Consider the following 27952-nt stretch of genomic DNA (forward strand, 5'->3'; position numbering starts at 1 on the left):
CTTCCATGATCTTTCTCTGGTTATTATTGGTAATGAATATAGAATGTTTTTAAACAAGTAAAATTAGGTTTTAATTCCTGAAGCCTCATTATTGACAGCAATGTTGCCAGATCAGAACATTTCTAAGTCATTAGTAATAGTGTAAGTACAATTCATTAAATAATTTTAAAATAACACCTATAAATGACAGGATGGCACTTCTTTGGATCCCACAATTTCTTATCTTACAATATCCTTATCACACTTAATACTTGGGCAGTCAGTTCATATTCAATAGCAATTTTTGGAAGTGGCTGAAATTTAGCTTACCAATTTTCTTAGCTAGGTATGAGTTGTAACTCTGAATGTTGGAGTTTGGAGGGGACATATGAGAACAAAGCAGCACCTTAGTACACAAAAAGTCATATTTCTGATTCAGCTACAAACCACCCTGTGTGATAGTGGGAAGCTCTGGGGGAACATGAATCAGAATTTGTTCTGGCAATGACTTAGAAGGGAAATATCATAAATGGCAATGATTTATTTCCTTTCCTAGTCTAAGTGAGCCAAAGTATCAGTGAACTGTAGGGAAATCAAAAACCAGAAGGAGGAAAGTTTGCCTAAGATTCCACTTCTTTCCTGTCATTGATTTAACATATGGCAGTAGGGATGCTTTGAAGCATATCATGAATGCACAACTACACAGCTAAAGAAGTCAAGTTAAAGTTCTGTATATTTTCTGACAAAATAAAAAATCCCCCTCACACAAGAAACATTTGGACACCAAAGCCAATGCAAGTCCTTATATGTTCTCCTTTAATCCAGACTGCTATTGATATTAACAACAAGGAAAATGAAAGAAGAGGATGTTTGGGAAATAAAATAAATGTATAGCAAGCTCAGGACCTAGAACAGACAAGGGTTCATTTTGCAAATTTGTATATAGGAAAGACACGTGTGCATTGTAATCGTCATCAAATAAAAAATAAGAAAAAAATTCATATAGAGGATTTTCAAGATCATGAGCTGTGTGAGGCTATGGCAGGTGCCAAGGCAGAAACTTGAGGGTCTAGCAAGGGAGGGGGGCAGAGGCTGAGGGAATGGGAATGGAAAATTTCAGCAACTGGAGGATGTGAGCACAGAGTGTCAGACCTGATAGTTGCTATGGAGATGAAAATGAGAGAGCAGCAAGGTCCAGAGAAGATGGAAATCAAAATAAAGAGAGTGCCTAAGACAGAAAATGGTGGCTCCTCCAGTAAATTCCAAACCCCTATATGCTATAGGTGGGAGAGTTCACAGTAATTCGATCATGTCTTGGGGATGGGGCCTTAGAGTGGCAAATCTCACAAATATTTGGTTTTATTTTCATGTATATACCCAGTGGGTCTAAATACTGATGATTTTAAATTAATTTAGAAAGTAGGAAGGTGGATATTTTTGTAGGATACCGTACTTTTCTTTTAATATGACTTTTGTAGGGTATCAGGGATGCATAAGAAAAAGTAACAAAGAAAAGAAAGAAAACTTAAATAAAAAATCTCATCTATTCAAATATTTTAAAAGCATTCCAAAATATCTCACAAAGTAAAAATATCTGTTAAAAATGCAATACTCTGCAATTCCTTCATAGAGAAAGATCTTTATATATATTTACAGTAAGTAGTGTTTGTGATAATTCATAATCAGTATTGTCAGGCATTAAAATGGCCTTCTAAAGGGAGACAATTTAAGTCTGGAAATCACTATATATGTAAGACTTAAAAATGTTGTTAAACAAAAGAATACAATTGACCAAAGCAGGAAAAACAGCAACATTCGAGATTTCAGGACTGTTCCATTAGAGAAGACAATCTCACATCTTTAAAAGTCCTTAGAAAATTGAATGTGTGGACTTTGAAATACCATTAGAGTGAGTAAGTAGGCTGTAGGCTGGAACTTGGAATACAGAATTTCCCAGCATGGCAGCGAGTCCCTATCAATGAAACAATTAGGAATGGATTGTGAAAACCAAATTCTTGAATTGGTCTTTGATTTGTAATCTTGACTATCGGAGTTGGATGGAAATAGGTAAACCTGAACAGAATCCTGAGGGATTTTGATGAGGGAAATTTACTGAAGTAATCAGATTTTAAAATAGTCTGGGATCAGTCTGGGAGAATCGGAAATTGAGGAGTGCATTCAAAACAAGGGATATCAGATCTGGGAAAGAATACAAAAGGTTAGCACTAGAGCATAATCCAATTTTCCCTAGGCCACACATGTGAGGACTCTGAGAACCTCCATCATTTTCTGTGGATTTGGTCTTCAAATGTAAAATGCTGTAAATTTCAAGGATTACTCTAAATGTCTGCTTATTATGGAAACATTTTTTTCTAGATCTTGGCAAATAATGTGCTGCATTGTAAGGAAACAGAAGAGACACTGGTTAGTTTTAAGATTGGTATGTGATAAGATTAAAATTTTATTGTAATAATGATCCAAAAAAAAGAAAATCCCTCATGGATCATAGAAGAGTATGGCCCTGTTATCCAAAATGTCAGCTCCCAGTAGCCCTTCGGAATACCAGATAATCAGAGCTTCCCAGGGACATTTCTATGGCATATGTTGGAGGGGTCCTGTTGGTTAGAAAACCAGATTTCCGAGGTAGGGCATAAGACCTGATTCAGAATATCTTGATTTTGAATAAAAAGCATAGTGAGAGTAGTTGTCTCATGGAATATAAAATGTATATGAGCTTGAAGGAAATTTGGAATTCAGTATCATAAGTTTGACCCATTGCATCTGCCAGGCCAGTTTTGTGAAGGCCTAGAGAAGAGAGAGTGGGAGATGTAGGCGGGATAGGGCATGGACATTTTCAGAAACAGGAGAATTTGAGCACACACAGTGTGTCAGGCATGAAACGTGACATGGAGATGAAAATGAGAGAGGTATCAGTGCCCAGAGAAGAAGGGACCTCAGAGAGCAAAGAGAGCCCCTAGGGCAGAAAAGGTCAGATATTATAGTGAACACCAAACACCTGTATGCTATAGGTGGAGGGAAGGGTTCAGAGCATAGACATCATCTGGTGGGGAAGGGACATTAGGGTAGAGAATCACACAAATAACAAAGATTTATATGGATCAGGTTTGCAAAAGGAAGAGGAAGGAAATTTTTTTACAGGAGATAATTTATTGAACAGTAGTGCTATATAAGAAAAATAAATTTCAAAAATCCTAAAAGAACAATACCATCACCTATCTTCAACTACAGTGGCAAAAGGCATTGTGGAGCTTCTCTTTTATTTTTTGGCTAGCAAACAATGCCTCTGAACCACAGTACATGCACATGAAAAGAAAGGCAGTTGCATATATTTCTTTTCTTAGTAAAGACTGATGTTTCTATTACTTTTAGTAAAAATGAATATTGAATAATTTTGGACAAAAAACTCGAAACATTCACGATGGAAAGGCTTTTAGAGAAAAGACTTCTATCTAAAGGTCAAATAGGCAGCAAAATATACATTGTAATAATAATAAAATGAATAAAATTAAAAATAATAACTAGATACAAGTTATCTAGATATGACTTTTACAACCAAAAAACTCCCCGGCTTTTATGTTCTCTGGAATAATAAAAGTTTAGGCTGACAGGTATCTTAACTGTGTGAATACTGGAAGTAGTTGAGAGAAGAGATAAAGAATTTCTGAACCAGGAGTTAAATCGTGCCTGTGAATGTACCAATGGGGAGTGGAAAATGAATCCAAAATATTTATCAGGGAAAGCACCTGGAACCCAGACTGTGAGGCCTTGACAGAAACTTTGGATCCACAATCATGAGGTAGCTTGGGCTGTAGAATTATAATGTCATTATCCAGAGGGACTAAAAGAGGGAGAAACAGGGATATTCAGGGTTGGAGAAAGAAAACTGTAAGAAATTGGAGAGCTTTAGCTCATAGCATAGGGTAGCCTACAGATAAAGGGGGGTGGGAAGAAGTTGTATCAGACTAGAGAGTGCCCTGAGACTCCACAGGGCAAATCTGGAAATGTCTTGAAAATCACCATGTTTGATTGCTGGGCTTTGTCTGAGAACACAAATGATTAGCTCTTAATGTGCCTTTGAATTGATAAATGAAAAGAATATATTGTCAGATATATTCTGAATTGGCCCAGAAATTGACCTGTTGTGATCCACTTGTCCTTTGTTCTTTCTTCTTGAAGAGGGCCATGAAATCAGAAGGTGATATCATCACTCGAAAATGAATTGGAATCAAGTGAGAGAGTGCTGTGCATCTGTGTCCAGTCTTAATCTCTGGTCCAGAAACATTTGGGACCAGGGGCCAGTTATAAATTAGGAAGACTAGAGATGGCCCTGGAAACAGGCAATTTAATAAATAAGAAGAAGGTAGATTGTTCTTATAAGATAAAATGTAAATTCAAATTAATTTAAATTTCAAGTATGTACTTTTGATAGAAAAAGAGACTTCCTGGAACCAAAATGGCAGCAAGCAGGAAATTGTTCTATCTCTCCCATACTTACCTCTAAGTAACCATACAATTTTGGCCCAAAACAATTCCTGGGGCTGCAGAACCTGCAAAAAGGTGGGAAGAATCAATGTTTTAGCCTAAGAAACTTGAAAGACCATCAAGAAAGGTCCATGTCACTGACAAGGACAGTTGTCTGAAGAAAAATAATTTTAAAAGAGACAATGTCAGTCTGGGAGGAGACTTGGAGAAGAGAATGAGAGATGAAGGAGAGCCTTTACAAGAGAACAGCAAAGATCAGGATTAGGGTGTCCTCCAATTTCCCATATGTTATAGCCCTGAGAGCTCTTTCAACTTACTTCATCTTCTGTGGAATGGACTTTTCAGTGCAGAATGTCATCAATTTAAAATATTATTCAAATATATTCTAAGTAGGCAAAAATATTTTCTAGTTCTAAGTTGGAAAATTGAGAATTTATGCTTAAAATCAGTCATTTATTTCAATGTATATTATATTATGCCCTTTTAAAGCTCAAAATTTTTTCATATCTTCCTCCTCAGAGCTAAAAAGTGTTGTTGAAGTAGTGACATTGTTTTGGCCAGCAAAAATTTTCCTTGTAATATACAAGCTTCATGGAAAAAAATACACTTCCATGATCTTTCTCTAATAAAGGCTACCATGGATATGCTTATTATTCATAATGAATATAGAATGTATTTGAAGAAAAATAAAACTAGATTTTAATTCCTGAAGCCTCATTAGTCACAGTAATGCTTCTGTATCATAATAATTATAAGTCATTATGTAGAGTGTAAGGAAAATCCATTAAAAAGTTTAAAAATGAAATTTATAGATGATAGGATGGCATTTCCTTGGAACCATCAATTTCATATCCTTAGTGCATTTAACGCCTGGGCTGTTAGTTCATATTCAATAGTGATTGTTGAAGATGGCTGAAATTTAGCTTGCATTTTTTCCTAGCTATGTATAAGTCCTAATGCTGAATGTCCTACATAGGAGGGGAGATATGAGAGTAAAGCAAAACCTTAGAACACAAAATTTCAGATTTCTGATTAGGCTACAAACCAACCTGTGTGATAGTGGGAAGTTCTTTGAGAACATGAATGAAGAAAATAGGGAAATGGGAACAAAGAGAGTGCTTAGGACAGAAAATGGAGGCTCTTGCAGTGAATTCCAAACCCCTATATGCTACAGGTGGGAAGGTTCAGAGAAAAGTTATGTCTTGGGGAAGGGAAGTTAGGGTGGAAAAACTCACAAATCCCATGGATTTATTTTCATGTATATACTCAGTGAGCCCCAATATTGGCCATTTATAATTGGTGAAAAAATAAGTAGTTGGATATTTTGTAGGAGGTCACTCATTAATTCTAGTGTGATTTTTTTTTAAAGCAATCGGGGTTAACTAACTTGCTCAAGGTTACACGGCCAGTTATTTCTGGGTGGGTGCTGAGTATCTGAGCCCGGATTTGATCCCCAGGTCATCCCGACAGTGGAGCCGGTGCTCTTACTCGCTGAACCACCTGGCCGCCCCTTCTAATGTGATTTTTATTGGGCATCAGTGATGAGTAAGAAAACCTAACAAAGAAAGTAAAGAAAAGATGAACCAAAAATCTTGCATCTTCAAATATTTTATAACCACTCCAAAACCCCACACAAAGCACAAATATCTATATGAAAAGATAATTCAAGCCTCTGCAATTCTTTCATTGAGAAAAAAATATTTATCTTTATTTATATTAGTGTTTGTGATAATGAATAATCAATATTTTTGTCCATTAAACTGGCCTTCTAAGGGGAGACAGTTTAAGTTTTGAAATCAGTATATATGTAAGACTTTAACGTGTTGGTTTAATAAAAGAATAAAATTAACCAAAGCAGAAAAAGAATAAACAACCATTATAGATTTCAGGACATTGTTCCTTTAGACAAGAGAATTTCACATCCTTAAAGTTCTTAGAAAACAGAATGTCTGGCCTTCCCAATAACATTACAGTAAGCAAGTAGGTTTTGGCTGGAACTTGGAATTCAATTGGAATACAATGAAACAATTAGGAATGGATTATGAAAACCAAATTCTTGAACTGGGCTTTGATTTGGAATCTTGACTATGTGAGCTGGATGGAAATAGATAACCCTGAAGAGAATCCTGAAATATATAAGGCAAGAGTCCTGAGAAGGAGGAGTGTAGAAACAGGGATGTCATTCTGGGGAAGGACCAGAAGAGAGGGACATAGAAGAAGAGAGATGTTCATATGCTGATGAGGGAAATGGGATTTTAGAACAGTCTTGGATCAATCTGGAAGAATGGGAGATAGAGGAGAGCCTTCAAAAGAAGAGATATCTGACCTAGGAGAGAACACAAAATGTCAAGACTAGAGTATAATCCAGTTTTCCCTAGGCCACAACTCTTAGGGCTCTGAGAACCTACATCATCAGCTGCGGAAAGCGTCTTCAAATGTAAAACGTTATAAATTTCAAGTATTACTCTAACTGTCTGCTTATTAGGCAAACGTTTTCTAGATCTAGGTAAACAATGTGTTGCATGCTAAGGAAACAGAAGAGACACTGGTTAGTTTTAAAAATTGATATGTAGTAAGATTAATGTGTATTGTAATAATTATCCAGTAAAAAAAAAAATCCCTTAAGGATTATAGGAGAGTATGGTCCTATTAACCTAGATGTTAGCTCTTGGTAGACCCTGGGATCATCTAAGAATCAGAGCTTCCTAGGACCTTTCTAGGACATGGGTTGGAGGGGCCATGTTCTTAGCACACCAAATTTCCTAGCTAGGTCATCAGTCTTGACTCTGATTTTGAATAAAAAGCTACATGATAGGAGATGTCTCAAGCAACCTAGAATACCTGAGCTTGAAGAAAATTTGAAATTGAGGATCATAAACTCAATGAGAGAATCTGATCTGCCAGGCCAGATTTGGGAAGGCCTAGAGAAAAGAGAGGGAGAGATGCAGTGGTTCTGGGAATGGATATTTTCAGAAACAGGAGGATTTGAGGAAACACAGAGTGTCAGGCATGGGAGTTGCCATGGAGACAAAAATGAGAGAGGTAGCAGTGCTCAGAAAAGAGGGGACCTCAGAGCAAAGAGAGACCCTAGGGCAGCAAAGGTCAGATATTACAGTGAAATCCAAATCCCTCTTTGCTATAGGTGGGGGGAGGGGTACAGAGAACAGCCATCATCTGTTAGGTAAGGGAACTTAAAGTGCAAAATCACACAAAGGGCAAAGATTTATACGCAGTGGGTTTTAAAAAGGAAGAATAAGTTATTTTTTTTTTACAGGAGATCACTAATTTATTCCAATATAATGTTTACTGAACACCAGTGATGTATAAGAAAAATAAATTTTAAAAATCCTAAAAGAACAATACTGCCCCCATCTTCAACTACAGTGGCAAAAGGCATTGTGGAGCTTCTCTTTTATTTTTTGGCTAGTAAACAATGCCTCTGAACCACAGTACATGCGCACCAAAAGAAAGGTGGCTGCATGTATTTCTTTTCTCAGTAAAGACTGATGTTTAATAAAAAATGAATATTGAGTAATTTTAGACAAAAGCCCAGATGTTCACTATAGAAAGGTTTTTAGAAAGACTTCTATTTCAAAGTCATCGAATTGGTACCCCATGTACTTTGTAATAATAACATAGTGAATACAATGGAAAAATAACTTGACACAAGCTATCTTTTTACGTCTTTTAAAACCAATAATATCACTGCTTCAATTTTTCCTAGAATACTAAATGTTGTGGCTTTCAGGTATGTTTCTTGCAGTAATATTCAAAATAGTTGAGAACAGAGATACAGAATTTCTAAGACAGAAGTTAAATCCTGGCTCTGAATGGGGAATGGAAAGTGAAGTCAAAATATGGGATCGAGGATGGTACCTGGAACCCAGACTGTGAGGTCTTGACTGAAAGTTTGTATCCAGGATCATGAGCTATATTCAGCTGTAGAATCTATAATGTTATTATTCAGAGGTACTAGAAGAGAGAGGAAGGGAGATATTCAGGGACTGAGAAAGAGAATTGTCAGAAATTCGAGAACTTTAGCTCATAGCATAGTTTGACCTTGGAGAAGAGAAGGAAGGAGCTAGGAAGAAGGGATATTAGAGTAGAGAGTGTTCTGAGATTCCACAGGGCAAATCTTGAAATGTCCTGAAAATCACCATGCTTGATTGCAGGTCATTCTCTTAGAACACAAATGATTAGCTCTGAATGGGCCTTTGAAGGGATAATGTCATAAATGGCAAGACTATATTGTCAGATATATTCTGAGTTGGCCCCCAAATTGACCTGTTGTGATCCACTTGTTCTCATTTGTTCTTCATTCTTGAGGAGGACCTGAAATAAGAAGGTGATCTCATCACTTGCAAGTGAATTGGATTTAAGTGAGGGAGGCACTGTGCAGCTGTGTCTAGCCTTATTCTCTGGTCCGATGCATCTGGAAACAGGGGCAAGATATAGACTAAGGAAGATCTGAGATGGGTCTGGAAGTAGGTGATTTAATAAACAAGATGAAGGTAGATTGTCCTTATGAGATCAAACCTAAATTCAAATTAATTTCAATTTTTAGTATGCATTTTTGATTGGAAAAAGAGACTTCTAAGAGACAAGATGGTGGAATAAGCAGTAAATTGCTGTAACTCTCCCATATTCACCTCCAAATAACCATAAAATTTGCCCTAACACAAATCCTGGAGCAGCAGAACCAATAAAATGATAGGACTAAACAATGTCTAAGCCCAATAACTTTGGAAGATCAGCAAGAAAGGTCCATCTCACTGATGAGGGAAGTTGTCTATAGAAATGGGATTTTAGAAAATATGATATCAGTCTGGGACGAGGCTTGGAGAAGAGAATGAGAGACTGAGGAGAACAGCAAAGATCAGGACTGTCCTCCAATTTTCCATATGCCATTGCTCTTTGGACCTACTTCATCTTCTGTGGAATGGGCTTTTCTATGCATAAGTCATCAGTTTCAAAGATCACTTTAAATATGTTCATAGTGGGCAAAAAAAAATTTCTAGTTCTCAATAAAGTAGGAGAATTGAGAATTTCTAGTTAAGATCAGTCATTTATTTCAATTTATATTATATTCTACCCTCGTGAAGCTCGAAATTTTTTTTATATCTTCCACTGCACAGCTAAAAGTTTTGTTGAATTAGTGATAATGTTTTGGCCAGATAAAAAATTCTCAGATGAGGCAATATACAAGCTTCACAGAACAAATACACTTCAATGATCTTTCTCTAATAAATGCTACCATGGATATGCTTATTATTGAAAATTAATACAGAATGTTTTTGAACAAAAATAAAACTAGGTTTTAATTCCTGAAAAATTATTAGTGACAGTAATGTTTCCAAAGCATTATATTTGTAAGTCATTAAGTACAGTGTAATGAAAATTCATTAAAAACTTTTCAAATGCAATTTATAGATTATAGGAGGGTGTTTCCTTGGAAACAGCATTTTCATGTCTCACAATGTCCTTAGCACACTTAATGCCTGGTCTATCAGTGCACAATGAAATGGCAGTTGTTGGAGATGGCTGAAATTTGGCTTGCTAAATTTCCTAGGTGTGTATAAAGCATGACTTATATTCCACATTGGAGTGGGGAGATGAGAGTAAAGCACCCTTGAGAACACTAGAGGTCAGACTTCTGAATGGTCTATGAATCACCGCGTGTGATAGACGGAAGCTCTCTGGAATCTTGAATTAGACGCTGTTGAGGCCGGAAAACATCAAAAATGGCAAAGATTTATTTCCATCTATAGTCTAAATAAGTCAAAATATCAGCCAGTTTTAGGGAAGTCAAAATCTAGAAAGAAGGAAGGGGAATTTGCTTAGGATTTCAATCTTTTCCTATAATTTAATTTACATTTTGTAGTAGGGATGCTTTGGAATATAACATGAATCCACACATACATAGCTAAAACAGTCTAGGTAAAGTACTCTCCATTTTCAGACAAGCCAAAAAACCGCCCCCAAACTGAAAACATTTGGACACCAAAGCAAATGTAACTCCCTGTATGTTCTCCTTTAATCCAGACTACTATTGATATTACTAACAAGGAAAATTAAAGCAAGAGGATGTTTGGGCAATAAAATAAATGTGTACCATGCTGAGGACTTAGAACAGACAGGGATTCATTTTGCAAACTCTCATATAGGGAAGATGCACATGCATTCTAATAATTAACCCCCCAAAATAAAAAAGAAAAATCTGTATAGAGGGTGTTCAGGATCAGGAGCTGTATGAGGCTATAGCATATAAAAAGGCAGAATTTTGAGGGTCAGGAGAGGGAGGGGGCAGAGGCAGAGGAGCTGGCAATGGAAAATTTTAGCAAAAGGAGGGTGTGAGCACAGAGTGTCAGACCCGGAAGTTGCCATGGAGATAAAAATGAGAGAAGAACAGGGGCCAGACAAGAGGGAAATCAGAACAAAGAGAGTGCTTGGGACAGAAAATGGTGGCTCCTGCAGTGACCTCCAAACAATTCTATGCTACAGGTGGGAGGATTCAGAGGAAAGGGATCATCTCCTGTGTATGGGACCTTAGAGTGGCAAATATCACACATCACATGGATTTATTTTCATGTATGTTCTCAGTGGGCCAAATATTGGGCATTTTTAAGTAATTTAGAGGGAGATAATTCATTTATGCCAATATGATTTTTCTTGGGAATTTTGATACCCAATAAAATGTAACAAATAAGCCTATCAAATAAACTAAAGAAAACTAAACTAACAATCTCATCTCTCCCACTACACTGCCACAAGTCTTTTGTGAGAGTATTGTGAAATTTTTGGTGAGCTAAATAAATCCCTCAAAACCAGAACACCTGCACCCCCGCAAAAATCCTACTGCCTGTATTTCTTTCCTTAGTAAAGAATGCTTTTTCTATTACTATTATTCAAAATGAATATTACATAATTCTGGAGAAAAATTTCCAGATGTTCAGTATAGAGACCTTTTTAGGAGGAAGACTTCTATTTTGAAATCATATTGTTTCCCGGGTATGCAGTGTGGTTGCCACTACAGATATACAGTGATTTCCAAACTGTAATGTTATGTAGGACACCTGTAATGAAGACTGTGGTGGCTCACAGCAAAACTCCAGAATCCTGAGCTTAATTCAGCTGTAGACTCTGTAATATAAATGTTTAGAGGGAGTAGAAGAGGAACATTCGGAGATCTTCATGGGTTAAGAATGAAAATGTTCAGAAATGGTATTTTAGAATATGGTATAGTGTACTCATGTTTTAGAGAATGAAGGCAGCAGAAGAACTCTTAGAATAAGGGATATCAGAAGAGAGCAGGGATGCTGTGGCCTCAAGGCCACATGTAGCACTCTAGGTACTCATGAGACCTTTTGATTGGGTCCAAGTTTTACAGAACTAATCCTTTTCTTAAGGGGATTTGTTCTGTGGAGTTTGGATTCAGTTAAAGGACCACACTTGAGGACCTAGAGGATCACATGTGGCCTCAAAGCCACAGGTTCCCCACTCCTTAACCAGAGAATACCCTGAAATTCCTGATGGTAGATCTTGGAATGTCCTAAAAATCATCATGTTTGATTGCTAGGCCTTCTCTGATAACAGAAATGATTGGCTATGAATGGGTCTTAGAATGGAAAATGTCATGAATCACAAGCATTTATTCTCATGTAGAAGTTGACCTAAAGATTGACCTATTGTAGGACATTTATAAAACAAGGCAAAGGTAAATTTCTGTCAAGTGATCAAACAAATTCTAATTTACATTTTAGTTTGCATTGGTCATGCAAAAATGTAAAAAAAAATCTTACATCTTTAAACATAGAACTTTCAAAGTATGGAGAATATACCTTCTATTCTATGACCACCAAAAATCTGCCCTTCAAACCCTAATATTTGTATGCTAAAACTAATGCAATCCTCTGAAATTCCTTCCTTGATAAAGATTAAAATTGATAGAAGTATTAGTGATCATTGATATTTTATATTTTTAGTCATTAGAAAATGGAATTATGTAATTAAGACTCTTTAGAGAAGACAATTTAAGTTTGGCAATCACTATATATCTGTAGTGGCAACCGCACTGGCATCCCCAGGATGGCTGCTAGCACAGGTTCTTAGATCTGCTTTGCTAGGAAAGCTAGTTGTTTAAGGGGTCAACAATCTTTTTAAATTACATTCACTAGTTTAGGGGAAAAGTCAGCACCCAGAACTTCAGAGAAAATCCAAACAGAGATAATACAAGCAGAGAAATAAAGACCAACAGACAGGGTTTCTAACCTCTGAGAAATTAGCACAGATCAACAGACACATCCAACTGTCTGACCAAGGTAATACATACACAGTTACAGAGAGAGAAGCACTGGGGATTCTTTAAAGGCTATCCAGAATCTCATCTGGTCAAATCACAAGAACACACTTTCAATGAGTAAGCCTCAAAGCAAAATGCTAACCTCAGAGTACATATACCCTTTCACAACCCTCATGACTCAGTGCCTAATTAGAAATTAACAAAAGGTGTGAAAGCCTTCCTACAAGCAAGCCTCCCCTTAGCAAACTGCTCTTAATGGGTTCTACCTGAGACCTATGAATGGGTGGGGAAAATCTTCTATCCCATTACCATTACAACATTTAAGACTCAGACATGTTGGTCAAATATAAGAATAAAATAAATTGAAGCAGAAAATGATCAAACAAACCAAAAGATCTCAGGAGCGCATTCCTTTAGACATGAGAATTTCATATCTATAAGGGTCCTTAGAAAACTGAATGTTGAGACTTCATGTATCATTAAACGTGGGCAAGTTGGTTGTAGGCCAGAGCTTAGAATACAGAATTTCCCAGCATGGCAGTAAGTTCTTCAAAAATTAGGAATACATTGTGAAGACCCAATTCTTCCAAAGGTCTACCACTTGGAACCTGGAATGTCTGAGCTTGAAGGAAATATATAATACTGAATATATACAGAAATACACAATCTAGAATTTTGAGCTAAATGAGACTGGAGAAACAGGAATGACTAGAACAGAGAAGAGTGGGAGATGGTTCAGAGGCTGGTGAGGGAAAGTGTCTGAAGAAGTAGGATTATAGAAGAGTCAATGTCAGATTTGGGAGGAATCTGAGAGAAGAGAATGAGATATTGTGGGAAGTCTCTAGAACAATTCCTGATTCAGGAGAGAACACAAATATGCAGGACTGAGTATAATACAATTTTTCATATCCCAAAGCTGTCAGAGTTCTGAGAACCTCCATTATCTTCTGTGGAATGGGGTTTCAAAGGGAAAATGTCATCCATTTTAAGGACTACTTTAAATATATTTTTACTTGAAAAAAAAAACACTTTTTCAATTTTGAGGCAAATGATATGTAGCCTGTTAAGGACTTAGAAGAGACAATGGTTGTTCGTAAAAAAAATCATATGTGGTAAGATTAACATGTAAAATAATAATAAATCCAATAAAAATATAAAGAAAAACCCTATACATCACAGGACATTATGGCTTTAGATTAAAAGATATCAGCTTTTCTTGGCCCCTTGGAACATTAGCTATGGGGACTTCATGGCACCTTACCAGTATTTAGGTTGTTAAGGTCCTGGAACTGAAAATACAGAATCTCCTAGGTGGGTTATAAATCCTGCTTCCAGAGGTCCGATTCTGACTGAAAAGCTTAGCAAGAGTATGGAATGTCAAGGATTTATTTACGTGTGTGTATGTCTGCATATGTGTATGTGTGTCTGTGTGTGTACATACTACCTGAGTCTAAATATTGACTGGTTAAAACTAATATCATGAATAAGAAGCTTGATTTAGTGTAGAAAACCAATCATTTATTCTAATATAATTTTTATTGGGCATCTGTGATGTATACGACAACTAATCAAAGAAATTAAAACAAATCTAAGAACTCTCTTCTATCTTCCATCACACTTTTCAAAGGGTTTACTGAGATTACTTGGCTAATCAAAAAAACTCCCCCAAAACCATAATCCCTGTACATCTAAATAAATGCTCCTCAATGTATTTCTATCTGCAGTAAGGACTGCTGTTTCTATTACTATTTTTAAAAATTATGATCAAGAAATTTTTGACAAGAAAACAAGATGTTACAGATAGAGAACTTAGTAGGGGGAAAACTATTTTGAAATCATCATATTAGTAAGACCCATGTATATAACAATAATAAAAACGATTTGACTCCATTTGTTCTGATCTGCCTTTAAAACCAAAAATGTCAGGGTAGCAGGGTGGTGAAGTTGATGGAGCACCGGCCCTACAGTCAGGAAGACATGAGTTCAAATCTAGCCTTAGACACTTGATGGTTACTAGCTGTGTGACCCTGGGCAAGACACTTTACCTCAATTGCCTAGGCAAAAAAAATAAATAAAAACCCAAACTTTACATATTAGATAAAATCTAAATAAAAATCTAGGCTTCCTGGTACTTTTCATGTGAGAATATTGGAAGCAGTTGAGAGCATAGATTCAGAATGTTTGAGCTAGGAGTTAAATCTTGTCTCTAAATATAGTAATATAGAAGGAAAATGAAGCCAGAACATGAGATCATTGATGGTACCTAGAACATAGACTGCATGGGTCTCATGGAAGCTTTGAACCGAGAATCCTGAGCTTGATTCAACTGTGGAATCTGTAATGCCAGTATTGGGAGGGTTTTGATCTGGGAGAGTGGGAGATGTTCAGGGGCTGAGAACAGACATTGTCAGAAAAAGGAGGGTATTAGCACACAGCCTCGTTCAGCCATGGTGAAGGGAAGGAAGAAAATAGGGGAGCAATGTGAAGAAGGAACGTCAGAGTGGAGAATGCCCTGAGACTCCAAAAGGCATATCTTTGCATGTCTTGAAAATCACCATGTTTGACTGCTAGGTTTTCTCTGAGAACAAAAATGATTGGCATTCAAAGCTTCATAGAATGGAAAATATAATAAATGGCAACTATGTATTCTCAGATATGTTTTTACTTGGTCCAAATATTGACCAATTATAAGCAATTTAATAAACAAGATGAAGGTAGATTGTTCTTATGAGATCAAACCTAATTTCAAATATAATTGTTACTATGCATTGTTGATAGAGGAAGAAAAAAAAACCTCACATTCTGAACCACAGAACCTCTAGGGAAAGGTGAATATACTATCAATTTTATAACCTCCCAAATTAATACCACAATCCCTATATATCTGTACAGGAAAAAAATACAATCTTCTGCTATTGCTTCATTGACAAAGATAGCTATTGAGAGTAGTATTTATCATAGTGAATATTTTGGATTTTGAAGCATTGCAACATGGTGTTAGGTAGAAAGGGAGAAGACTTCTGTTTGGAAATAAGTGCACAGCTAAGTTTTGTGTTGTTAAAATAAAACAATAAAAGAAATGGGAGCAAAATGATCCAAACAAATCTTAGGAAAGTATTGCCTTAAATAAAAGACTTTCCTATCTGTGAAAGTTCTTAGAAAAATGAATGTGTGAGCATCCAGGTACCATTAAAACTGCCAAGTTGGTGGTGGGTTAGAGGTCAGAAGACCATTACTCAGCATGACAGTACATTTCACCTCTGAATGGAAAATTTAATAATTCGTTAGTGAAGTCAGAATTCTTGAACAGTTCTTGGAACAAACTTGGAACCTAGAATACCTTAGCTTGCCTGACACGGACAAACTACAAATGTCAGGTTGGGGAAGGACTAGAGATGTTGAGAGGATGATGAGGGAAATTGTCTGAAGAAATGAGATTTTAGAGGAGACAATGTCAGGTCTTCAGGAGTCTTGGAGAAGAGAATGAGAGATTAAGGAGAGCTTTGAACAGAAGCGCTATCTGATGCAGGAGAGAACAGAGAAGATCAGGACTGGAGTGTACTCAAATTTTCTATTGCAGAGAGCACAAGTATAATGGGCTGGACACACTGTGCCAATGCCAAATCTATAATCTCTTGCTAAAAGACCATTTTATGGAGAACTCATGTGGAACAAGTGCTCACATGGCAGCCAGACACTCTCAAGGTCTCTCTCAAGAACTCTAGAATTAATTGTGTGACATGAGAGTCACTGGCACAGGACCACCCAACATGGTATGCCCTCATCAGAGAAGGTGCTGTGCTCTACCCCTAAAGCACAACTGAAGTAGGTCAAAAGAAATGCAAGATGACGACAATTAGAGAAACCACCCCAGATGTTCACATGGACATCTCGTGCTTGACCTGTGGCAGATCATTCCAAGCTCATATTTGTCTGACCAGCCACAGTCGGACACTGAAACTTGACTCTAGCACAGTGATGTCATTTTGGTCCTCTTGGAGCATGGAGGACAATAACCAACCATTATTATATATATAATACATTACAACATTCTATAGCTATATCTATATATGTATTATACAGAAGCTGCAGGAAAGAAATGCAATTCCATGAAGATCTTTTTTTGATAAAGACTGCCATTGATTTCAGTATTAGTAATAATGTATGGAGAATGTTTCTGAACACAAAGAAATCCTTGGTTTACATTCATGAAGCCTCATAATAGACAGAACTAAGTCTTCTAGATCATCATATCAGTAAGTAACTAGGGACAGTGTAATAAAATACATTAAAATTCAAAATAATAAAAGTATAGATAAAAGATGGCATTTCCTTGGAACCAACAATCTCAAGTCTTAGAATGTTCTTAGTACACTCAATGCCTGGACTATTAGTTCATATTCAATGGTGATTGTTGGAAGTGGCTGAAAATTGGCTTGCTAAATTTCCTAGCTAGGTATAAGTCTAACTCTGAATGTCCCTCGCTGGAGTAGGGAGATGATAACAAAGCAAAACCTTAAATCACAAAAGGTCAGAATTTTGAGTGGGCTACAAAACACCTTTTGAGAACTCTAAGAAGATAGGGGCATTAGAACAAAAACTATAACAAGTGGCAAAGATATGTTTTTAGAAATTATATATATTCAAAATGAGTCAAAATACATTACAATATTTTATAGAATTGTTTTCAGAAATTATATATTATATACGTATATATATATATATATATGTATGTATATAGGCCAGTTGTAAGGAATTGCAAAAATCAGAAGGAGGGAGATCTTTCTTTCAATTTAATTAATATTTTGCCATTAAGATGTCTTCAAATAAATCCCAAATTGAGAACTACAAGGTTTAAAGATTCTAGTTATAGTACTTTCTGTGTTGTGGTAAGCCAATATAAAATGCTCCCAAATTCAAAAGACTTGAACACCAACCAAATTTAACTACCTATGCTCTCCTTCACCACAGACAACTATAGATATTACTCAGAAAATGAAAGTATAATGTGTTTGGGCAAAAGAGAATGAACTTGTAGTCTGGTGAGGACTTAAAACAGATATACTTAACTTTCACAAATTTGTATATAGGGAATACATACGTGCACTGTAATAATTATCTAATAAAGATAAAACGCCTTATTGATAATCTTTAGGATCATAAGCATGATAAGGTTGTAGGCAGATGCAAGGTCAGAACTGTGAGGGTCTAGAGAAGGGAGAGCAGAAGAGGCAGAGGGGCTGGGAATGGAAAATTTCAGTAACAGGAGGATGTGAGTACACAGTGTCAGACCTGGGAGTTGCCATGGAAATGAAAATTAGAGAGCAGCAGGGCCCAGGCAAGAGGGAAATCAGAACAAAGAGAGTGCTTAGGGCAGAAAATGGCGGCTCATGCAGTACATTTCAATCCACTGTATAGTACAGGTGGGAGGGTTCCAAGAAAAGGTATCATTTTTCTGGGGAAGGGACCTAGGAGTGGAAAATCTCACAAATCACACGGACTTATTTTCATTTATGTACTTAGTAGTCTAAAATAATGGGATTTTTCACTAAAATTAAGAATGTGGAATGTAGGTCATCACTCATTCATGTCAATATAATTTTTATCTGGCATCAGTGATGCATAAAGAAACTCACAAAACAACATAAAGTAAAAAATCTCACATTTTCAACCACAGTTCTAGAAGTCTATAGTGAGATTGTTGGGAATTTTGTGACAAGCTAAATAAACCCTTCAATACCTGCAAACAATGAAAACTGTCAGAAATTAGAGTTTTGGCTCATAGCATGGTGTAGTGATACTGAAGAGAGGAAAGAAGGGAGGAAGAAATTATATCAGAGCAGAGAGTGCCCTGAGACTCCACAGTCCTGAAAATCACTGTGTTCACTGCTAGGCTCTCTGGGAACAAAAATGATTGACTCTCAGTGGGTCTCAAAATGGAACATGTCATGAATGGGAAGAATGTATTTTCAGATAAAATCTTTCATGGTCCAAATATTTACCTCCTGTAGGCCATTTAGTTAACAACATGAAGGTAGATTGTTCTTGTGAGAACAAACTGAAATTCAAATTAGAATTTTAGTATGCACTGCTGATAGAAAAAGTTCTGATATCCTTAAACTCAGAGTCCTGAGGGGAAGGTAAAAATACCTTCTATTTTATAGATGCCCACATTAATACAGCATATTTAAATACAATTAGAAAAAGCAACCCTCTGCAGTTGCTTCACTGATAAAAGAATAAGCTCCTGATAATACTGTTAGCATTATAAATATTCAGTATTTTGAGGCACTAAAACATGGTTTACCTATAAAGGGGGAAGACTTTTGTTTGGCAATCAGTATATGGGTATGGTTTCTGTTGTTAAAATAAAACAGTAAAAAGTGTAACCAAAATCGTCCAAAGAGAACATAGGATGCTATTCCCTTAGATATGAGAACTTCCCCTGTGTGAAGATTCTTAGAAAAAATGAATGTGTGAGCCAGAGCCCAGATACCACAAAAACTGCCAAGATTGATGGTAGGCCAAAGGACAGAAGACAGAATTTCCCATAATGACAGTAGGTTACATCTCTGAGTGTATATTACATTATTCCTAACTCTGAATGCTGGGCCCATGTTGGGGTGGGGATGGAGAGCAAAGGCAACCTTTAGAACACAGAAGGTCAGATTTCTGAATAGGCTAGAAAGCACCCTGTGTGTTAGGGGGAAACTGTGTCAGGACATGACTCAGAATCAGAGGGGACTCAGATAGGAAAATATCATCAATGGCAAAGATTGATCTCCATCTATATTCTAAGTGAGGCAAAATACTGGCAAGTTGTAAGGAAGTCAAAAACCACAAGGAGGGAGAGTTTGCCTAGGATTCCAGTCATTTCCCATAATTTAAATAACATTCTGTAGCAGGGGTAATCCAAAATAAAGCACGAATCCACAACTACAGAAGTAAACAGTGTGGTGAAAGTACTGTCTGTTTTCTGAAAAGCCAAAAAGAAACTGTCCCCAAACTGAAAATACTCATACGCCAAACCAAAACAATATGTTCTCCTTTGGTCTAGACTATTATTCATATTACTAACAAGGAAAATAAAAGTAGAGTAATTTAAGGCAGTAAAATGAATGTGTAGCATATCTAGGACTTAGAACAGAAACAGGTTCATTTTGCATATTTATATATGGAAGATGCACATGCATTGTAATTACTATCTAATAAGAATAAAGAAAATACTTATAAAAATTTTTTAGGATCATGAGCTGTATGAGGCTATAGGAGGTGCAAAGGCAGAATTTTGAGGGTCTAGAGAAGGGAGGGAGCAGAGGAAGAGGGGCTGGCAATGGAAAATTTCAGCAACAAAAGGATGTGAGCACAGAATGTCAGACCTGTTACTTGCCATGGAGACGAAAATGAGAGAACAGCAGGGCCCACAGAAGAGGGAAATCAGAATAAAGACAGTGCTTAGGACAGAAAATGGTGGCTCTTGCAGTGAAATCCAAACACCTGTATGCTACAGGTGGGAGGGTCCAGGGAAAAGGGATTATCTCCTGGGCATGGGGCCTAAGAGTGCAAAATCTTGCAAATCACATATATTTTCCTTTATATACTCAGGGAGACAAAATATTGGGAATTTTAACTAATTTAAAAATTAAGAAGGTAATTTGTAGGAGATCAATTATTCATACCAATATAAATTTTATCTGGCATCAGTGATGCATAAAGAAAACTAACAAAGAAAATCAAAAACCCATAAATGAAAAATCTGGTCTCTTGCACCACTCTGCTAAAATCTTTAGTGAGATTATTGTGAATCTTCTGACTGGCTAAAGAAGCCCTTCAATACCTGCAAACCAAAACAAATGCAGTGGAATTTATTTCTTTCCTTACTAAAGACTGCTGCTTCTATTAATTGATAGAAATATTAATTAAAATGAGTATTGAGTACTTTTGGACTCAAAACCTCCAGATATTCACTGTAGAGACCTTTTAGAGAGAAGATTTCTATTTTGGAGTTATCATATCACTAAGAGTATTGCATATTATAATAATAATTCAAATAATAAAATGAAAAAGTTGAATGAGGCCATAGAAGCTGTAAGGCCAGATCTGTGAGGGCCTGCAGAAGAGAGAGGGGGAGCTATATGGGGTCTGGGAATGGACATTTTCAGAAACAGGAGGATTTGAGCTTAAACAGAGTTGTCAAGGAAACTAAAAAGAGAGAGGTAGCTGTGTCCAGACAAGAGGGGGGTCAGAGCACAGAGAGCCCCTAGGGCAGCAAAGGTCAGATATTACAGTGGACTCCAAACCCCAATATGCTATAGGTGGGGGAGGGGTTCAGAAAACAGACATAATCTCATGGGGAAGGGGCCTTAGAGTGGAAAATCTGAGAAACAGCAATGACTGATTTTTATAGGAAGGGGACCTTAAAAAGGAAGAGGAAGGTAGATTTTTCAGAAGAGATCATTAATTATTCCAATATAATTTTTTCTAAACACTGGTGATGTATAAGAAAATTGAATTTAAACAATCCCGAAAGAACAACAGCTTCCCCTATCTTCACAAGCGCAGCACTGCAAGGGATTTTTGGAGCTTCTCTCTTTTTCTGGCTAGCAAACAATGCCTGTGAACCACAATACATGCACACCACAACAAAGGCAGTTGAATGTATTTCTTTCCTAAATAAAGACTTTTGTTTCAATTACTTCTAAAAAAGTGAATATTGAGTAATTTTCAACAAGAACCCAGATATTCACTGAAGACATTTTAGAGAGAAGCCTTCTATCTCAGTCATCAGACCAGAACCAATGTACAGTGTAATAATCATACAATGAATAAAATCTCACATTCACACAAGTTATCTAGATAATTCTTTAAAAATGAAAAGTGGGACAGCTAGGTGGCACAGTGAATAGAGCACCGCCCTTGGAGTTAGGAGGACCTGACTTCAAATCTGGCCTCAGGCACTTAACACAAAGACTAGCTGTGTAACCTTGGGCAACCCCCTCCAAAAAAAGAAAAATAATGTAACATAAAAACAAAAATGAAAACTGCCTTCGATTCAATATTTCCCAGAACACAAACATTTTAAGCTTCCAGGTACCTTTCCTGCAGGAATTTTGGAAATAGTTGAGATCATAGATTCAGAATGTTTGAGCTAGGAGTTAAATATTGCCTCGGAATATAGTAATGTCGAAAGGAAAAAGAAGCCAGAACATGAGATCATTCATGGTACGTAAAACCTAGACTGCATGGCTTTAATGGAAGCTCTGAATGGAGAAACCTGAGCTTTATTTGACTGTGGAATCTGTAGTACCAGTGTTGGGAGAGACTAGATGGGGGAGAGTAGGAGATCTTCAGGGGCTAAGAATGGAGATTGTCAGAAACAGGAGGGTTTTAGCACATAGCCTGGTATAGCAATGGTGAAGGGAAGAAGGAGGTAGGAAAGAACTTTGAAAAAGGGATATCAGAGCAGAGAGTGCCCTGAGACTCCAATGGGAAGTTCTTTGGATGTCCTTAAAATTTCTATATTTGATTCCAGAAAAAATCAGCTTTGAAGGAACCTCATAATTGCATATATTATAAATGGCAAGGATAGATTTTCTGATAAATTCTTACTTGGCCCAAGTATTGACCTGTTGCAGACCATTAAAAAAAAAGATGATGGTCGATTGTCCTTATTAGATCAAACCTAAATTCTAATTTAATTTTTGGAATGTACTGGAGAAAGAAAAAAGTTAAAAAAAAATTCTTACATCCTGAACCAAAGATCCTAAAAATACTATCTTTGTCAGAGCCACCCAAAACAACATACATGCAAAACCAAAATATCTCTACTGAAACATATAGAAACCATATACTTATTGAAAAAAAGTGACAAAAGATTGTGGTAAGATTAATGTGTATTCTTTGGCTAGCCAAAAAAAAGAAAGAAAAGGAAAAAACCACAAAACTGGATTACCAAACAAGTGCAGTTGCATGTATTTCTTTCTTTAATAAATCCTGCTATTTCTATTACTTCTAATAAAAATGAAAATTGAATTTTTTTTACCAAAAAAGATATTCAATATAGAGAGTTGTATAGGGAGAAGACTTCTATTTCAATGTCATGATATCACAAAGACCAATACACATTGTAATGATAATCCAATTAATAACATTAAAATAACAACTTGGCACAATTGATCATGCTATGATTTTAGAACTCAAAATGTCATATCTTGGATGGTACCTAGATCACTAAAGTTCAAGTTTCTTGGGAATCTTGGGAATAGCTGACAGATTCAGAATGTTAGAATAATGGGTTCAGTTCTGCCTCTGAATGTTCCAATGGGGACAGCGAAGCCAGAGTATGTGGTAGTTGAGGGCACTGGAACCCTGGCTATGTGGGCTTGAGGGAAACTTTGAATCCAGAATCCTGAACATAATTCAGCTGTAGAGTTTGTAATGTCAATATGAGAGGGAATATTGGAGGAAGAGAGAGAGATGTTCAGTGCCTAAGAATAGAAATTATAAGAAACAGGAGGATTCTTCAACACATAGCATTGTGTAGCCATAGTTCAGAGAGGGAAGGAGGGAAGAGAGCACCTTGAAGAAGGGACATCAGAGCAGAAAGCGCCCTGAGATTGCAAAGGGCATATCTTTGCATGTCTTCAAAATCAGCATGTTTGATTGCTAGGTGTTCCCTGAGAACAAAAATGATTGGTTCTCAATGCTTCAAAAATGGGAAATATAATAAATGGCAACGATGTATTCTCAGACATGTTCTTACCTGGCCCAAATATTGACCAATTATAAGCAATTTAATAAAAAAAGATGCAGGTAGATGATTCTTATGCGATCAAACCTAATTTCAAATATAATTTTTACTATGCGTTGTTGATAGAAGAAAAACAACCTCACATCCTTAGCCTTGAGAGGAAGGTGAAAATCCTATCAATTTCATCGTCTCCCAAATTAATACAGAAATCCCTAAATATCTGTACAGGAAAAACATATAATCTTCTGCAATTGCTTCATTGACAAAGATAGCTATTGATAATAGTATTTGTCATAGTGAATATTTTGCAATTTGAAGCTTTGTAACACAGAGTTATGTAGAAAGGGAGAATACTTCTGCTGGAAATCAATATATGGCTAAGTTTTGCGTTGTTAAAATTAAACAATGAAAGAAATGTAAATAACATGATCCAAACAGATCTTAGGACAGTATTGCCTTAAATAAAAGACTTTCCTATCTGTGAAGATTCTTAGAAAAATGAATGTGTGAACAGAACTCTGAGAAGATAGGGGCCTTAGAATAAAAACTTTCATAAAGGGAAAAGATTTGTTTTCATAAATTATATATATATATAATTATATATAAATTATATATATACACATATTATATATATGAATTATATATATATAATATGTGTATATATGTATACATATTCAAAATTAGTCAAAATATTTGGCAGTTGTAAGGAATTTCAAAAAAACAGAAGGAGGGAGACCTTTCTTTTAATTTAATAAATATTCTATCACAGAGATGCTTTCAAATAAATCACTAAATCATAAGTACGTGGCTTAAAGATTCTAGTTAAAGTACTTTCTGTGTTGTGGTAAGCCAAAACAAAATGCTTCCAAATTCAAAAGACTTGGACACAAAACCAAATGTAACTATCTATATGTTCTCCTTCACTACAGACAACTATTGATATTACTCAGAAGGAAAATGAAAGTATAATATGTTTAGGCAGAAGGAAATGAACTTGTAGTATGCTGAGGACAGATATGGGTAAGTTTTGCAAATTTGTATAAAGGGAAGATGCACATGCATTTTAATAATTATCTAATAAATATAAAGAAAAATCATCACAGATAATTTTGGGGATCATAAGCTGTATGAGGCTATAGGAGGTGCAAAGGCAGAATTTTCAGGGTCTAGTGAAGAGAGGGGCCTGAGGCAGAGGGGCTGGCAATGGAAAATTTCAGAAACAGGAGGATGTGAGCACATAGAGTCACACCTGGGAGTTGCCATGGAGATGAAAATTAGAGAACAGCAGGGACCAGAAAAGATGGAAATCAGAACAAAGAGAGTGCTTAGGACAGAAAATGGCGGCTCTTGCAGTGAATTACAAACCCCTATGTGCTACAGGTGGGAGGGTTCAGAGAAAACAATCACCTCTTGAGAAGGGGCCTTAGAGTGCAAAATCTCACAAATCACATGGATTTATTTTCCTTTTTATACTTAGTGAGGCAAACTATTGGATAATTAATTAATTTAAAAATTAAGAAGACAGATTGCAGGAGATCATTTATTCATGCCAACATAATTTTTATCTGGCATCAGTGGTATATAAATAAAACTAACAAAGAAACTCAAAAACACATAAAATATCTGGCCTCTTGGACTACACTGCTAAAAGTCTTTAGTGAGATTATTTTTGATTTTTTAGCTGGCTAAATAAGTCCTTCAAAACCTACAAACCAAAACAAATGCAGTGAGATGTATTTCTTTCTGTGCTAAAGACTGCTGCTTCTATTAATTGATAGAACTATTAATGAAAATGAATATTGAGTACTTTTGGACCGAAAATCTCCATATATTCACTTTAGAGACCTTTTAGAGAGAAGACCTCTATTTTGAAGTCATCATATCACTAAGAGCATTGTATATTATAATAATAATAGCTCAAATAATAAAGTTAAAAATTTTAATGAGGCCATAGAAGCTGTAAGGCCAGATCTTTGAGTGCCTGAAGAAGAGGGAGGGAGCTATTTGGGGTCTAGGAATGGACATTTTCAGAAACAGGAGGATTTGAGCTTACACAGAGTCAGGCCTGAGAGTTGTCATAGGAACTAAAAAGAGAGTGTTAGCAGTACCCAGAGAAGAGGGGGCCTCAGAGCAAAGACAGCCCCTAGGGCAGCAAAGGTCAGATATTACAGTGAACTCCAAATCCCTCTGTGCTATAGGTGGGGGAGGGTTTGAGAAAACAGCCATAATCTGGTGCAGAAGGGGCCTTAGAGTGGAAAATCTTAGAAACAGGAAAGATTTATTTTTTATGTTCATAGAGAGAGGGCTTTAAAAAGAAAGAAGGTACATTTTCACAGGAGATCATTAATTATTCCAATATAATTTTTTTTGAGAACACTAGTGATGTATAAAAAATTGAATTAAAAAAAATCCTAAGAGAACAATAGCTCCACCTAACTTCAACCACAACACCAAAAGGGATTGTGAATCTTCTCTTTTATTTTTTGGCTAGCAAACAATGCCTCTGAACCAAAATACATGCACACTAAAAGGAAGGCAGTTGCATATATCTCTTTCCTAAATAAAGACTTCTATTCAATTCTATTACTTCTAAAAAAAGTGAATATTAGGTAATTTTGGATAAGAGCCCAGACCTTCACTATACAGAACATTTTAGAGAGATGACTTCTATCTCGAAGTCTTCAGATGGGTAACCATGGCACATTATAACAATCATACAATGAAGAAAAGAATAAATTCATACAAGTTATCTATATATGTCTTTAAAAATGAAAAATGCCATCCATTCCATGTTTCTTAGCACACGAATGGTTTAGGCTTCCAGGTATCTTTCCTGCAGGAATATTAGAAATAGTAGAGAGCAGAGATAGAGTATCTAAGCTAGGAGGTAAATCCTACACCTGAAGATACCAATGGGGAGTGGAAAGTGAAGCCAAAGTATAGGATCAGGGAGGGCACCTCGAACTTAGACTGAGTTAGTTTGATAGAAACTTTGAATCTAGAATAATGAGCTAAATTTGACTGTAAAAATTTTAATGTCAAAATTTTTAATGTTTCAGAGGGACTAGAAGATGGAGAAAGGGAAAGATTTTTGTTTGCAAATCAGTATATGGCTAAGTTTTGGGTTGTTAAAATAAAGCAGTAAAATATATATATATATATGGAAAATAGTCCAAACAGAACTTAAGATCATTTTCCCATGTGTGAAAGTTATTAGAGAATTGAATGTCTTAGCAGCCCGGTACCAAAAAACTGCCAAGGTGGTGGTAGGCTATAGGACAGAAGAAAGAATTTCCCAACATGACAATAAGGTTCATCTCTGAATGTATAATTCCTAACTCTGAATCTTTGTCCCATGTTGAGTGGACAAGGAGAGCAAAGGCAAACCTTAGTACACAAAATGTCAGTCCTCTGAATGGGCTACAAACCACCTTGTGTGATGGACATGAATCACAATCTGTCCCGATAGGGGACTGAGAAAGATTTATTTCCTTCTATATTCTATGGAGGAAAATATCGGCCAGTTGTAGGGAAGTCAAAAACTGGAAGGAGGAAGAGTTTGGCTAGGAATGCACTAGTTTCTGGCAATTTAATTAACATTTGGAAGGAGGGATTTTGAAATAAATCATGAATGCACACCTACAGAGATGAAACAGTTTACTTAAAGTACTATTTTTTGACAAGCAAAAAAGCCCACCCCCAAACTCAAAATATTTGGACACCAAAACAAACTTAACTCCCTATAAGTTGTTCTCCTTTAGTCCAGACTACTATAGATTTTACTAACTAGGAAAATGAAAGCAGAGTAATTTAAGGCAATAAAATGAATATGTAGCATGTTGAGGACTTAGAACAGTGATGGTATCATTCTGAAAATTTGTATATGGGGAACATGCACTGCATTGTAATAATTATCTAATAAAAATACAGAAAAAAATCTTTACACATCAGTTTCAGGATCATGAGCGTGTCAAAGCTATAGCAGGTGAAAGGCAGAATTTTGAGGGTCTAGAGAAGGGAGGGGGGCAGAGGCAGAGGGGCTGGCAATGGAAAATCTCAGAAACAGGAGGATGTGAGTACACAGCATCAGACCTGGGAGTTGCTATGGAGATGAAAATTAGAGAACAGCAGGGCCCAGGCAAGAGGGAAATCAGAACAAAGAGAGTGCTTAGGGCAGAAAATGGCGGCTCTTGAAGTGAACTCCCAACTATAGTATGCTACAGGTGGGAGGATTCAGGGAAAAGTGATCATCTCTTGGGGAAGGGGCCTTAGAGTGCAAAATCTCACCAATTACATGGATTTATTTTCCCTTATACACTCAAGGGAGTAAAAATATTGCACAATTAACCAACTTAAAAATTGAGAAGGTAGATTGTAGGAGATCATTTATTCATACCAATATAATTTTTATCTGGCATCAG

The sequence above is a fragment of the Petaurus breviceps genome, unplaced genomic scaffold (genome assembly GCF_028583685.1).
Source record: "Petaurus breviceps papuanus isolate PSGF00001 unplaced genomic scaffold, PetGlider_PUasm1.0 89763, whole genome shotgun sequence".
NCBI lineage: Eukaryota > Metazoa > Chordata > Mammalia > Diprotodontia > Petauridae > Petaurus > Petaurus breviceps.